Raw genomic sequence first — 13,562 nt, forward strand, 5'->3', positions numbered from 1 at the left:
TCTTTCCGGGGCTGGACCAAGCGCTTAGTACAGTGCTCTGCCCACAGTAAGCGCTCAATAAATACGACTGATTGAGTGTACATATTTATTACTCTATTTATTTATTTTACTTGTACATATCTATTCTATTTATTTTATTTTGTTAATATGTTTTGTTTTGTTCTCCGTCTCCCCCTTCTAGACTGTGAGCCCACTGTTGGGTAGGGACCGTCTCGATATGTTGCCAACTTGTACTTCCCAAGCGCTTAGTACAGTGCTCTGCACACAGTAAGCGCTCAATAAATATGATTGATTGATTGATTGATTGACCATGCCTGCTGAATGCGCAGCTGAAACTCAGCCCAAGCCCCATCTTTTTGGCTAAGCCCAATATGGTTTCTGGAGTGGTCAGTGGGAAGGGTTCATTCTCTAGTACATATCTTGCTTACACATAGTGGGTGGTGTGGCCTAATGGAAAGATCACAGGATTGGGAAGCAGGAGCCCTGGGTTCTAATCCCAGCTCTGCAACTGACCTATTGTGCAAACTTGGGCAAATCACTTGACTTTTCCATTTCTCAGTTTCCTCATCTGTAAAATGAGTGGGCAGCTCTGCCTCTCCCTACCTATTAGATTGTAGGGCAGGGATTTTATCTACCCCAGTTTTTAGTACAGTAATTGACATATAACAATCAGTGTTATTTATTGAGCACTTACTGTACACAGAGTACTGTAGTAAGTGCTTGAGTAAATGCCTAATATCATTATTATTATAGGAATCCATCCATAACGATAGATCTAATCCTGGCTCGGACAAGTCACTTAGCTTCCCTCTGCCTCAGTTTCCTCATCTGTAAAATAGGAATTAAAGCTGTGAGCCCCATGTGGGACATGGACCCAACCTGATTACCTTGTATCTACCCTGGGGCTTAAAACAGCCCTGGCACATAGTAAGCACTTTAAAAAAAGTCTCTGGTGGAAATGGAAACTGACATATCAAACAGCCGCTGAGCAGGAGTGATTATAGCTCTGCACTACTTCTGAGGTAAGAACACCCCACCGTAAAACATGGGCCCAAGTTTTACCTCATCAACATCCCCCAGTGTACCGCACAATGCACACATGAAATCACTACTACCACAGTACTATTATAGTACAGAGCATTATGCCCAGGAGAAGAGGGAGGAGTAGAAGATGCCAATTACTGGGCATGAACAATCACCTCTTTGACTACTCAGGGTACAACCTTATTGTCCTTTGTGAGAGGTCCCTCCATGGACAGAAACTGGGGAATTTGGGCCAAATCAAACACTGTTTTCCAAAATAAAAGTAACTCCTTCCTTCAGCAAATCCGCATCTTTTCATGAATCCTGCCTTTCTCTGTCTGTTGTAAAAACACATACACTGAGTTTCTCCGATGCTCTGGCCTGCCACAGGCCAAGGCCTACATTTTGAGACGTGACAACTTAGGAGGGTTGAATATGTATCCACAAATAATTTACTGGTGATATGCAACTGCCCAACCAAGGCTCTGCTGTTAATCCAAAGGAAATTTGCAAGTAAAATGTTTATTTTTGCTTCCCTGGAGTTTATCATTTTCTCTTCTCAATCACTCGGCCCTTCCACACCAGTTTTTTTTTTGGGGGGGGGGGGGGTGTACACACCCGGGTTGGGGGGGAGGGCACAGGGGACGTGACATTGACACATTTGAAGGCCCAGGACCTGCCCCAGCTCTTCATTTGGAGGATGCATTTATAGCTGCCTATTTGTGTGGGACTATGAAGAGGCCTCCCTTTCACAACACACACTCAAGGAGGAGCAGCCTGTGGCTTTTCCCAGAAGTTTTTGTTCCTGTCCACTTTCTGTCATCCAACAGGCCTGGCAGCTACTCCCTGGGTTCTGCTCTCAAGCGGAAAAATGATGACCAGAAGGTGCAGCCGGAGGCTGAAGCTGGACGCGGTACAGCTTGCGGGGGGTTGCCGGGGTGAGGCTGAAAGAGCAGGTGACTTTAAACAAAAGAGTCTGGAAAGCATAGGGTGGTTCTGGAAGCGTTTCTTGGCCATCACATCCAGGCTCCACTGAGAACAGAGGGAAAAGAAAGAGGTGGAGGAGGAGCTGGCAGCAGGATGGGAAGTGAGCAGTATTGCTGTGCCTGAGGTGGGTGGCATGGAAAGGGAGAGAAGGGAGTGGCACACTAGAAAAATGAATTATTGACCTTTGACCTGAGGAATATGGACAGGACGGGGCGGAGCAAGTGTTAGTGTCTGGTTCAGCCACTTACCACCCAAAGCAAATAACTGAAGCAGGACAGGGATCTTAATCTGCCGGCCTACTGAGAACACTGGTTTGGATTTTCCCCACTGAACCCCAATACTGAAGAACTGTGTCTCCTCCCCATGAACCCACACTACCCTTCTCCCTCAACCGTCCTCCTCAGGTGGAGGAGCAAGCAGGATCTACCCTCAATCCACAAAATTCATGATCTACTTTGCACATCATTTGAAGAAGGTCTGGCTCTGATGCAATTACCAACCCTGAGACTTGGGCTGGCAAGTACTTTGGCCTTTTAAGGTGACTCACAGTGCCCAGACCGTCGTTGTTTCTGATAGTATTAAAAGGTCTGAGAGTCACATGGCCCAGCTTCTGATCAGAAATCTCCCTAACTTTGAACAAAATCCCCTAAAATCACCACACCTCAGCTGCCTCATCCAGGAAATGGAGTAATACTTCCTGTCCCCTAACCTACCTCTCTAGGATGCCATATTCATATACCTGAATTATTAGACTGCATAACAAATGACAATTATTATTACTGTGTGCAGAGGATGATACTAAATAATAATAATAGTATTTGTTAAGTGCTCACTATGTGCCAGGGACTGTACTAAGCGCTGGGGTGGATACAAGCAAATGGGATTGGACACAGTCTCTTGCCCCACCTGGGGCTCACAGTTTCACTCCCCATTTTACAGATGAGTTAACTGAGGCCCAGAAGTCAAGTGACTTTCCCAAGGTCACACAACAGAGAAGTGGTGGAACAGGGATTAGAACCCATGACCTTCTGACTCCTAGGCCCACGCTCTAACCACTAAACCATGCTGCCTCTCAGTGTCTTGGAAGCATACGGTATCTACTCCAGCACACAACACAGGGTGGTGAACTGTTGTCTACCAACTCTGTTGTTCTCTTCCAAGCACTTAGTACAGTGCTCTGCACCCAGTAAGCACTCAATAAATACCACTGATGATGATTTTGGCACACAGTAAGTGCTTAATAAATACCATAATCGCAATGAGAGTAAAAGGTGGTCTCGGCCCTCAGGGATCTTCCATTTTACTGGAGGGAGGGGTGTGGCTATAACTAAGGAAGTAATGTCATTAAAGCACTTTCAGCTCCCACTTAATTTATATCACCATCCAATGAACCATATTTACTGAGCACTTACTGTATGCAGAGCCTTGTATTAAGCACTTGGGGGAGTAATAATATTAGCAATAATAATGATGACGGTATTTATTACGCACTTACTATGTGTCAAGCACTGCTATGCGCTGGGATAGAGTCAAACTAATCAGGTTGGACACAGTCCATGTCCCACATGGGGCTCACAATCAATCCCCATTTTACAGATGAAGGAACTGAGGCACAGAGAAGCAACGTTCCCAAGGTCACACAGCAGACAAGTGGCGGAGACAGGATTAGAACCCAGGTCCTTTTGACTTCCAAGCCCGTGCTCTATCCACTAGGCCATGCTGCTTCTCTAGTACAATATAACAAGAGTTGGTAGATGTGTTCCCTGCCCATTTGAGCCTACAGTCTAAAGGACTGCTTTTGTTAGTATGTTTGGTTTTGTTCTCTTGTCTCCCCCTTTTAGACTGTGAGCCCACTGTTGGGTAGGGACTGTCTCTACATGTTGCCAATTTGTACTTCCCAAGCGCTTAGTACAGTGCTCTGCACATAGTAAGCGCTCAATAAATACGATTGATGATGATGATGACGACTGCTTGAACGCAATCACCTCGCTCCCGCCATCTTACCACATCGCTTTCCTTCTGCAACCCAGCCTGCACACTTCGTTCCTCTAGAGCCAGCCTGCTCAATGTGCCTCCATCTCATCTATCTCACTGCTGAACTTGCACCTACGTCCTGCCTCTGCCCTGGAACGCCCTCCCTTCTTCATATTTAACAAAGGATCACTCTCCCCACCTTCAAAACCTTATCAAAAGCACACCTCTTCCAAGAAGCCTTCCCTAACTAAACCCTCATTTCCTCTTCTCCCACTCCATTCTGTATTACCCTCGCACTTGAATTTGTATCCTCCCTGGTATTCATGGCACTTATGTACATATCCGTAGTTTATGTAATGTTTATCTCCCCCTCTAGACTGTAAGCAGGGAACCTGTCTACCAACTGTTACACTGTATTCTCCTGAGTGCTTAGAGCTCTGCACACAGTAAACACTCAATAAATATGATTAATTGAGTCCTCCGTTCATCCAGAAGCAATGACATTCAAGAGAAGCAGCATGGCCTTAATGGATAGACCACAGGCCTGGGAGTCAGAAGGATCTTGGTTCCAGTTCCGGCTCTGTCACTTGTCTGCTCACTGACCTTGGGCAAGTCACTTCATTTCTCTGTGCCTCAGTTACCTCCTCTATAAAATGGGGATTAAGACTGCAAGCCCCATGTAGGACATGGACTGTGTCCAACCTGATACCCTTAAGTCTACCACAGCACTTGGAATAGTGCCTGGTTTATAATTGGTGCTTAACAAATACCACTGAAAAAAAGTCAGTCTACTTTCCCTTGCTTGGTAACCTCTGGGTGAAAATATACCATTCCTTGAAAACATAAAACTAGGGGGATCACAGCGAGGATATGAAAAAGTGTTAGTAAATAAAATCTTTATAGAGAACAGCACTACATACCAATAACATCTTCCTGGGACTTCGAAGTTTGGAAGGTGAATGTTTAATCAAAAGGTTAGTTAGAGCAACCTACATTATATTTAAAGCTTTAATGCCCTTTGGAATGGAAAGAAGCAAGGGCAAAAATAGTACAAGGTATTTACACGGGGCTGTGTTTGTGGGTTAGAGTTATAGGAACCGGTAGTCAGAATGCTGGTTAACCTTATTGTTTTGAGTTCCCTTTTTCTGCAGCCACTGGTTGCAGGAGAGAAAAAAAACAAACCAAAAAACAAATCCACCTCCTATATCTTTATCCAACGCCGATCAACTAACCCTGTCCCGATTCTTAATTTGGGGTTAACTTCTGTGCATCGTCCATTCCAGAGAATCCTTCTTCTAAACTGAACCTCTCCCCAGTTAAGATGTTCTCCAACTACAGAGTTAGAAAACAGAGTGAGACAGAGAACTGCAGGGTGCAGCTTTATTTCACCTGGCCAATGTGGATAAATTAAGCCACATACCAGAGACTTCATGGGTAATGTTCAACATCAGAGTTATGAGAGCCAAGGGCCTCAAGCCTTTGTAGAAGGTTTCATGTTGCTGCTTCTGGAGTGAAAAATTCAGACTCTTTCTCCTTATTACAGCAGCCCGATAAAGCATATTTTGTGCAATACTTAGTTATACTGGTCACTGAATCATTGGTCCTGCTCTGCCAGCCTGCTATTCTTAGGAGACAGCGTTCAAGAAAATGTATTTGTTTCCAAAGGTTTCTTGGGATTTTACTCACTGGAGCAGAGCCAAGGCAGGCTGAGGTAACCCGTGGGTTTGTGCACTGTCACAGCTTCCTCCTTTTCCCCTCCAGAAGGCTGAGGCATTCTCTCCCCAGACAGCAATTCTTTGTGTTTGGAGCTATGGTAACCATTCGTTTCATCTTGTATTGGACATACACTGCTTTTGGAAGGGGAAGAGGACAGTAGTCAGGGGTGATGGGCCAAATCTTCATGGTCTAAGCTGGTATGCCAGACACATTGATCAGAAGAAGTATAGACACTACAAAATCCCCAATGGTCAGGCACGGAAGCAGGGATCAAGTTCAAGATTCCAAAGAGGTAACTTCCCTCTACCCCACTTAAGGAAAGCTACAACTCTGCACATGTAAACTTAACAAATATGTTATAACCCAGATTTTTAATCTTTCACTAAATCCTGTCAATTCAACCTTTACAACCCCTAACATCTGCCCTTTCCTTTCCACCCAAATTGCTACCATGTTAATCCAAGCAATTATCCCATCTCACCTTGATTACTGCATCAGCCTCCTTGCTGACCACCCAGCTTCCTGTTTCTCCCTACTCCAATCCATACTTCACTCTGCTGCCTGAATCATTTTTCTACAAAACCATTCAGTCCATGTTTCCCCACTCCTCAAGAATCTCCAGTGGTTGCCCATCCACCTCTGCGAACACAAACTCCTTACCATTGACTTTAAAGCCTTCAATCACCTTGCCCCTGCTTTCTTACCTGTCTGATTTCCAACTATAACCCAGCCCACACACTTCACTCCTCTAATGGCAATCTACTCACTGTACCTCGATCTCATCTATCTTACTGCCAAACTCTCTCCTACAGGCCTATGGCCTGTAACACCCTCCATCTTCATATCCAGCAGATGACCACTCTCCCCATCTTCAAAATCTTACTAAAAACACACATCTCCTCCAAGAGGCCTTACCCGACTAAGCCCTCAATTCCCCTTCTCCCACTTCCTTCTGCATGGTCACTGCCTTTGGCTTTGCACTTTTTATTCACCTCACCCTCACAGCATTTATGAACGCTTATTTATAATAATGGCTGTCTCCCACTCTTGGCTGTAAGCTTGATATGGAAAGGGAATATACATCTACCAGCTCCATGGTTTGAACTCTCCCAGGTGCTTGTAAGCACTCAAATACGATTGACTGATGGATCATTTCAACATTTATACAAAGTTTAACAAATCTGAAAAGTCCAATGAAAATACCTGGAAACATAATTTTGGTACTATCTGCTGAATTACAAAATGAAAAGTATCTTTCCCAGTGGTGTTTTTCCAGAAATACTCAGAAGACAGAATCTATAATGCCAGGAGACACCTGGGCTGTTTTCATGACTGTCAAATGATAATTGAAAAGAGCTTGATTTATTAAACAAAGGCTCTTCTCCTTCCCTGGCTCATCCTGACGAATGCCCCGAGGCTTTTAAACTGGAAGTGTCCGCCTAGGATCACTCACAAGCTCAACCCAGAAAGAAATAAAACAACTCAGAGTTATTAGCCTAGTACAACGTTCTACACCAGCTGGAGGGTTTAATTTTGACTGATTGATTTGGATGCCAAAAGAGACAGAAATGTGAATCTTAAAGTTTCTCACAGGGATGACATTCCAGATTACCAAACAACAAAAAATTCCCTACGATTTCCTGATCGGGTATCATTCCTTCATTCTCTTTAGCAATGCCTGCAGCAGTTAGCTTTATAAAAGTCAGGTGGGATCAGAGGCCTGTTAGGGCAACTAACTTGCATATTAACGACAGTTTGTTGCTTCCACACCCACCTCATTTAAAAATGCTTAACAGTGCAAACGTAGAAAAAAAAAATTCCCCCAAACCCGGCTCTTGCAGTGAAAGGAGACTAGATCTAAACAGTCACAAAGTCACTGGTAATCCAGGGAAAACAACATCCTGCTTTTAGATAATGAGAGAGAAAAGGGCAGGTGTGTGTGTGTCTGTTTTTAAACTAAACTACAGATACATTTGCTCAACCTTTTCCTAGGCTGACCAAGTGGGAGGAAAGGGGTTTTCTGGTCTGGTCCCAAAAGCCCTCGTCATTTTAAGAAGGCAGCAGACATGGTGCATGCCACTCCCACCGCTCTAAATTGGCCCACCCTGTCTTTCCTTGCCATCTGCACCGTGAATTCTGCCGAGGACGGCACTTTTCATTGCTGGAATTATCACAACAACCCCCTCAGCCAAAACAAAAGGGAGACCCATTGGACTCGGCCTTCCCCCGAGCCTGGAGCCCGGGGTAAAGTACAACGGTAGATGCAGGCGTCCCCACCATCAGGGTTGGAGGAGGGGAAGAAAAACGGTCTTTTGCCAGCAGTGGGGTGGGACTGGGGTAGGGGAATCAACAGGCAAGAGTAGTCATCATCATCATCAATCGTATTTATTGAGCGCTTACTATGTGCAGAGCACTGTACTAAGCGCTTGGGAAGTACAAATTGGCAACATATAGAGATAGTCGTCAATCTAAAAGGCCAAACTTGACAAAATCATCCACCACCACCCCGCTACCTATCTATACACACACTCACACATCCTCTTTGTGGGCTGGGGGTGGCCGGGCCCGGGTGAAGCAGAACCCAGAGCCTTTATGAAGGAAGGAGTGATCGCAGCTGCCATTCTCTTTGGGCCTGTGGAAATTCACAGCCTGGACGCGGTGCCACATCTCCCAAGCGCTTAGAGCAGTGCCTTGCACACTGTTTTAGACTGTGAGCCCACTGTTGGGTAGGGACTGTCTCTATATGTTGCCAATTTGTACTTCCCAAGCGCTTAGTACAGTGCTCTGCACATAGTAAGCGCTCAATAAATACGATTGATGATGTAAGCGCTCAGTAAATCCGATTAATAATAACAATAACCATCGGGCTGCAGCTCGCCCAGGGCGGCTTGGTCCAACGCACGGGTTTTGCAGGCCGATACACCGTTTCCAGCCCGCCACGGCAGGCTCCTTCCCTCGGGGCCGGTTGAGCAGCCTGTCAGTTGCTACTTGTCTGCTGGTTTTGTTTTGCAGCCCGTCTCTCCCTTCTAGACTGTGAGCCCGTTATTGGGTAGGGACCGTCTCTATCTGTTGCCAAACTGTACTTTCCAAGCGCTTAGTCCAGTGGTCTGCCCCCAGTAAGCGCTCCATAAATACGACTGATTGATTGCCTTCCTCTGCCCCTCCTCCCCCGTCCCCCCCCCCGCCTTACCTCCTTCCCCTCCCCACAGCACCTCCATTTACGTATATATGTTTGTATGTATTTATTACTCTATTTATTTTATTAATATGTTTTGTTTTGTTGTCTTGTCTCCCCCTTCTAGACTGTGAGCCCGCTGTTGGGTAGGGACCGTCTCTATATGTTGCCAACTTGGACTTCCCAAGCGCTTAGTCCAGTGCTCTGCACACAGTAAGCGTTCGATAAATACGATTGAATGAATGAATGCTAAACCCCCTCCTTCCTCTCCCCCTCCCCCCGCCTTACCTCCTTCCCCTCCCCACAGCACCTATATATGTTTGTACATATTTATTACTCTATTCCCCTCCCCACAGCACCTATATATATGTTTGTACATATTTATTACTCTATTCCCCTCGCCACAGCACCTATATATATGTTTGTACATATTTAGTACTCTACTCCCCTCCCCACAGCACCTATATATATGTTTGTACATATTTATTACTCTATTCCCCTCCCCACAGCACCTATATATGTTTGTACATATTTATTACTCTATTCCCCTCCCCACAGCACCTATATATATATGTTTGTACATATTTAGTACTCTATTCCCCTCCCCACAGCACCTATATATATGTTTGTACATATTTATTACTCTATTCCCCTCCCCACAGCACCTATATATATGTTTGTACATATTTGGTACTCTATTCCCCTCCCCACAGCACCTATATATATGTTTGTACATATTTAGTACTCTTTTCCCCTCCCCACAGCACCTATATATATGTTTGTACATATTTAGTACTCTATTTCACTCGTACATATTTATTTTATTAATATGTTTTGTTGCCTGTCTCCCCCTCCTAGACTGTGAACCCGCTGTTGGGTAGCGACCGTCTCTATATGTTGCCAACTTGGACTTCCCAAGCGCTTAGTGCAGTGCTCAGCACGCAGTAAGCGCTCAATAAATACGATTGATTGATTGATTGATTGATTGATTACCTCGTGCAGGCAGGCAGCAGACGAAGAAGAGGAGGAGGCCGCAGCTTCTCTGGGCCGGGCGGTCCAGGGTGCCCGGCAGGCAGGCCTGTTGGGGAGGGACCGTCTCTCTAGGTTGCCAACTTGGCCTTCCCGAGCGCTTAGTACAGTGGTCCGCACACAGTAGGCGCTCAATAAATACGGCTGAATGGATGGAGGAGGGAGGCAGGGCCCTCCGCTTCCCCGGGTTGAGGCGGTGGGAGAGAGTGGCTGCAAGCCCCGCGTGCTCCGGCGGGACAGAAGGGACGATCCCCGGGAGGGCCGAGCCCGGTGCACCGGCGGCGGGAGGACGAGGAGGAAGAGGAAGATGAGGAGGACGAGGCGGCGGCGTTGGGGAAACTGTGCCCACCGTGCGGAGGCTGCACGATGTCGGTGGAGGCGGAGCCGCGCCTCGACAAGGCCCGCCCCGCGCCCCGCAACGTGTCTCCGGGCCTCCTGCAGCTCTGCCCTTAGCAGCGGGCGCCAACGGCCTTCTTCCCCGCACCCGCAGCCTTAATAATAACGATGGCACTTATTCAGTCAGTCAGTCAGTCATTCAGTTGTATTTATTGAGCGCTTACTGTGTGCACGGCACTGTCCTAAGTACAATTCGGCAACAGAGGCAATCTCTCCTGCAGCTCTGCCCTTAGCAGCGGGCGCCAACGGCCTTCTTCTCCGGACCCACAGCCTTAATAATAACGATGGCACTTATTCAGTCAGTCAGTTAGTCAGTTGTATTTATTGAGTGCCTACTGTGTGCAGAACACTGTCCTAAGTACAGTTCGGCAACAGAGGCAGTCTCTCCTGCAGCTCTGCCCTTAGCAACGGGCGCCGCCGGCCTTCTTCCCCGGAGCCGCAGCCTTAATAATCATGATGGCACTTATTCATTCATTCATTCATTCACTCATTCATTCATTCATTCAGTTGTATTTATTGATAGCTTACTGTGCGCAGAGCACTGTACTAAGCGCTTGGAAAGTACAATTCGGTAACAGAGGCAATCTCTCCTCTGCCCTTAGAGGTGGGTGCCGCCGGCCTTCTTCCCCGGAACCGCAGCCTTAATAATGATGGCACTTATTCATTCCTTCATTCAGTTGTATTTATTGAGCGCTTACTGTGTACAGAGCACTGTGCTAAGCGCTTGGAAAGTACAATTCGGGAACAGAGACAATCTCTCCTGCAGCTCTGCCCTTAGCAGCGGGCGCCAACGGCCTTCTTCCCCGCACCCGCAGCCTTAATAATAACGATGGCACTTATTCAGTCAGTCAGTCATTCAGTCAGTTGTATTTATTGAGCGCTTACTGTGTGCACAGCACTGTCCTAAGTACAATTGGGCAACGGAGGCAGTCTCTCCTGCAGCTCTGCCCTTAGCAGCGGGTGCCAACGGCCTTCTTCCCCGGAGCCGCAGCCTTAATAATCAGGATGGCACTTTCATTCATTCATTCATTCATTCATTCATCCATTCAGTTGTATTTATTGATAGCTTACTGTGCGCAGAGCACTGTACCAAGCGCTTGGAAAGTACAATTCGAGAACAGAGACAATCTCTCCTGCAGCTCTGCCCCTAGCAGCGGGCGCCGCCGGCCTTCTTCCCCGGACCCACAGCCTTAATGATAACGATGGCACTTATTCAGTCAGTCAGTCAGTCATTTAGTTGTATTTATTGATAGATTACTTTGCGCAGAGCACTGTCCTAAGCGCTTGGAAAGTACAATTCGGCAACAGAGGCAATCTCTCCTGCAGCTCTGCCCTTAGCAGCGGGCGCCAACGGCCTTCTTCCCCGAACCCACAGCCTTAATAATAACGATGGCACTTATTCATTCAATTCATTCACTCAGTTGTATTTATTGATAGCTTACTGTGCGCAGAACACTGTCCTAAGCACTTGGAAAGTACAATTCGGCAACAGAGGCAATCTCTCCTGCAGCTCTGCCCTTAGCAACAGGCGCCAACAGCCTTCTTCCCCGGACCCGCAGCCTTAATAATAACGATGGCACTTATTCATTCAGTCAGTCATTCATTCAGTTGTATTTATTGAGCGCTTACTGTGTGCAGAGCACTGTCCTAAGTACAGTTCGGCAACAGAGGCAGTCTCTCCTGCAGCTCTGCCCTTAGCAGCGGGCGCCGCCGGCCTTCTTCCCCGGAGCCGCAGCCTTAATAATCATGATGGCACTTATTCATTTTCATTCAGTTGTATTTATTGAGCGCTCACTGTGTGCACAGCACTGTCCTAAGTACAGTTCGGCAACAGAGGCAATCTCCCCTGCAGCTCTGTCCTTAGAGGTGGGCGCCGCCGGCCTTCTTCCCTGGACCCACAGCCTTAATAATAATGATGGCACTTATTCAGTCAGTCAGTCATTCAGTTATATTTATTGAGCGCTTACTGTGTGCAGAGCACTGTCCTAAGTACAATTCGGCAACAGAGGCAATTTCTCCTGCAGCTCTGCCCTTAGCAGCGGGCGCCGCCGGCCTTCTTCCCCGGACCCACAGCCTTAATAATAATGACGGCACTTATTCATTCAGTCAGTCATTCATTCAGTTGTATTTATTGAGCGCTTACTGTGTGCAGAGCACTGTCCTAAGCACTTGGAAAGTACAATTCGGCAACAGAGGCAATCTCTCCTGCAGCTCTGCCCTTAGCAGCGGGTGCCGCTGGCCTTCTTCCCCGGAGCCGCAGCCTTAATAATAATGATGGCACTTATTCATTCATTCATTCAGTCAGTCAGTCAGTCATTCAGTTGTATTTATTGAGCGCTTACTGTGTGCAGAGCACTGTCCTAAGTACAATTCGGCAACAGAGGCAATCTCCCCTTCAGCTCTGCCCTTAGAGGTGGGCGCCACCGGCCTTCTTCCCCGGAGCCTCAGCCTTAATAATAATGATGGCACTTATTCATTCATTCATTCATTCATTCATTCAGTTGTATTTATTGATAGCTTACTGTGTGCAGAGCACTGTCCTAAGCGCTTGGAAAGTACAATTCGGCAACAGAGGCAATGTGACTGTGTGACTTTGGGCAAGTCACTTAACTTCTCTGTGCCTCAGTGACCTCATCTGTAAAATGGGGATTAAAACTGTGAGCCCCCCCGTGGGACAACATGATCATGTAACCTCCCCAGCGCTTAGAACAGTGCTTTGCACATAGCGCTTAATAAATGACATTATTATTATTATTGTGAAGCACTTACTATGTGCAAAGCACTGTTCTAAACGCTGGGGGAGGTTACAAGGTGATGTGGAAAGAGCACGGGCTTGGGAGTCAGAGGTCATGGGTTCCAATCCTGGCTCTGCCACTTTCATTCATTCATTCCTTCAATCGTATTTATTGAGCGCTTACTGTGTGCAGAGCACTGGACTAAGCGCTTGGGAAGTACAAGTTGGCCACATAGAGAGACGGTCCCTACCCAACAATGGGCTCACAGTCTAGAAGGGGAAGACAGACAACAAAACAAAACAAGTGGACGGGTGTCAAGTCAGCTGTGTGACCTTGGGCAAGCCACTTCACTTCTCTGGGCCTCAGTTACCTCATTGGTAAAATGGGGATTGTGAGCCCCACGTGGGACAACCTGATCACCTTCTATCCCCCCAGTGCTTAGAACAGTGCTTCACACATAGTAAGCGCTTAACAAGTACCATCATTATTATTATTATTATCAGGCTGTGATCAGAGGGAAGTAGTAT

At 46.8% G+C, this 13,562-nt stretch overlaps 1 protein-coding gene across 2 annotated transcripts in view; it reads right to left on the bottom strand.

Annotated features, from left to right (window-relative positions):
* Window positions 1-10,024, bottom strand: part of EEF2K (eukaryotic elongation factor 2 kinase) — a 48,376-nt gene extending 38,352 nt beyond the window's left edge. For both annotated transcript variants that reach the window (XM_038762325.1, XM_038762324.1), the window contains exon 1: window positions 9,869-10,024. The gene's annotated coding sequence lies outside the window, so the exon portion shown is untranslated. The remainder of the gene's footprint in view (window positions 1-9,868) is intronic.
* Window positions 10,025-13,562: the final 3,538 nt, after the last annotated feature.

This window comes from Tachyglossus aculeatus, chromosome 21, assembly GCF_015852505.1.
Source record: "Tachyglossus aculeatus isolate mTacAcu1 chromosome 21, mTacAcu1.pri, whole genome shotgun sequence".
Classification (NCBI taxonomy): domain Eukaryota; kingdom Metazoa; phylum Chordata; class Mammalia; order Monotremata; family Tachyglossidae; genus Tachyglossus; species Tachyglossus aculeatus.